Genomic DNA, 2281 nt, shown 5'->3' with positions numbered 1-2281 from the left:
ATGTTGGCCAGGCTGGTCTCAAATTCCTGACCTCAGGTAATCTGCCCACCTCAGCCTCCCAAAGTGCTGGGGTTACACGTGTGAGCCACTGCACCCGGCCTATGCTTGATGTTTTAAGTAGAGTTTTAACCTTTCTGTTCCATCCAGAAAACTACTAGGCATTAGGCTTGTATACGTCAGTAACAGACCAGCCAGGGGCCAATTGGATTTACTGGTTCAGGAATCTTACCATCCCTCATGTCACTGCTATGTGGGGTGGAGACAGTGGGGCTCCCACTTAACCAGCAAATGAGCAGCTCGTGAGCTGCAGATGCCTCTGTTCTCCTGCGCAGATTCAGTGAGACAGAAATGTGAACCTGGCCAAAGAGCAGGGCAGGGAGGCTGGCTGTGTCCTGACTTGGGTGTGAGCTGGTTATACAAAAGATAGCCCCAAAATGCCAGTCAAGGGAGCGCTGGATTAATTCCCCACGGTTTGCCAGTGTTCAATACTGGAGCTAGCCCCTGTCCTACCTTTGAAGATGCATCTCTCAGAAACGCTCAGAAATGCATCCTTCTGTGCAATCCCAATCAAAATTCCAGCAAGCTTTTTCACAGAACTTGACAAGATGCTTTTTTTTTTTTTTTGAGACGGAGTCTCGCTCAGTCACCCAATCTGGAGTGCGGTGGTGCGATCTCTGCCACTGCAACCTCCGCCTCCCAGATTCGAGCGATTCTCCTGCCTCAGCCTCCTGAGTAGCTGGGACTATTGGCATGCACCACCACACCAGGCTAACTTTTGTATTTTTAGTACAGATAGGGTTTCACCATGTTGCCCAGGCTGCACTTGAACTCCTAGCCTCATGTGATCCGCCTGCGTTGGCGGTTTGCAAAGTGATGTTTATAAAGTGCTGGGATTACAGGCATGAGCCACCACCCCCAGCCGACAAGCCACTTTTGAAATCCATATAGAAATACAAAGGACCTTGAATAGCCAAAGCAACTTTGACAAAGTTGGAAGGCTATTACGACTTGATTTCAAGACTTATTAAACCCTGCAGTCATCAAGACAATGTGGGATTGGTATAAAGATGGACAAATAGACCGAAGGAGCAGAATAGAGTGCCCAGAAATAGACCACACCTATACGAGCAACTGATTTTCAACGAAGGTTCAGAAAACAATTTAGATGTGCACATGGGCCTGGTGACACCACGGTGGAACAAGAGCCCAGTTTCTCCGACGTTGCACGCCTCGTGGTGTGGTGTGTGGCTGTGGCCACCTCCTACATTCGCGTCTACAAGCACCAATCTTTTCAAAAGAAATAATTCCAGATTGATGGATGAAATTTTAAAACCACAGCAAAAATTCTGGGCCTAGATTGTTCAAAATACTCACCAGAGTTTGCAAATAGTAACGACAAAGATGATCAAGTTCTAAATTGCCATTTGGCGGTGAAGGTGCTGTCCCCAGTAGATGGAAAAGCAGATATTCTGAGAGCTGCTCAGGACGTTTTCCAGTTAGTAGCCCAGAAGCAAAAGCGACCCCCACAGATTTGGATGTAGCTATGTTAGGCAGTGTACTTAGTTCAAATTGTTCTCCTGATCCTGATTTAGTATTGAAGTTTGGTCCTGTGGACAGCGCATTAAACTTTCTTCCCCGGCACATCAGATTGTCTGAGATTGTCTCTTTGCCTTCCTACTTAAACATCAATTCTGAGGACTTTTTCTCTGCCCTTCATCAGTATGCAGCCTGTGACCAGCGTGTGGAAAAGCAGTGGTCATTTGTGGCATAATTGGATTTTAGGCTTTTAAAGAAAAGGACCCAAGTGACTCTGATGTTTACAAAGCACCTGTGAAACCCTATACACACCTAGTCCATAATCCTCATGATTTATCAATAAACACAAGTGTCTGACTTGAGAGAAGGTGTGTATGTGTGTCTGTGTGTGCATGTGTGAGCGCACATATGTGCACGTTTGTATGTATGGAAATAAACTTATGCATGGGGACATATTGGAGAAGGAAATACATAGACCTAGAACTTTGAGCAAGTAGCAGCAATGTTTTAGGAACTGAAATGTCACACTTAAAGTCTTCAGCCCCGACAACTTCCCTGTTTTTGTGCGGAGAAGGGGGCCTGATTACAGCTGCTCTAGTTGTGTCTGAGGGGAGGGGAATAATTTTTGTTCAGTCTTTCTTAGTGACCAAACTTTAATTTTTAAGAATAGGATATTTACTTGTTGAATTGAAGGATTCTGTGGGGTTTTTGTTTGTTTGTCTTGTTGTTGTTTTTGAGACAGAGT

The 2281-nt window shown here is 45.3% G+C and overlaps 1 pseudogene; it reads left to right on the top strand.

The window, feature by feature from the left end:
* The window catches only part of LOC105505948, a 75535-nt pseudogene extending 73764 nt beyond the window's left edge, over window positions 1–1771 (top strand).
* Window positions 1772–2281: the final 510 nt, after the last annotated feature.

Source organism: Colobus angolensis, unplaced genomic scaffold (assembly GCF_000951035.1).
Source record: "Colobus angolensis palliatus isolate OR3802 unplaced genomic scaffold, Cang.pa_1.0 Scaffold13, whole genome shotgun sequence".
Lineage (NCBI taxonomy): Eukaryota > Metazoa > Chordata > Mammalia > Primates > Cercopithecidae > Colobus > Colobus angolensis.
The sequence above is the reverse complement of the archived record's forward strand: the minus strand, read 5'-3'. Positions and strand labels throughout refer to the sequence as shown.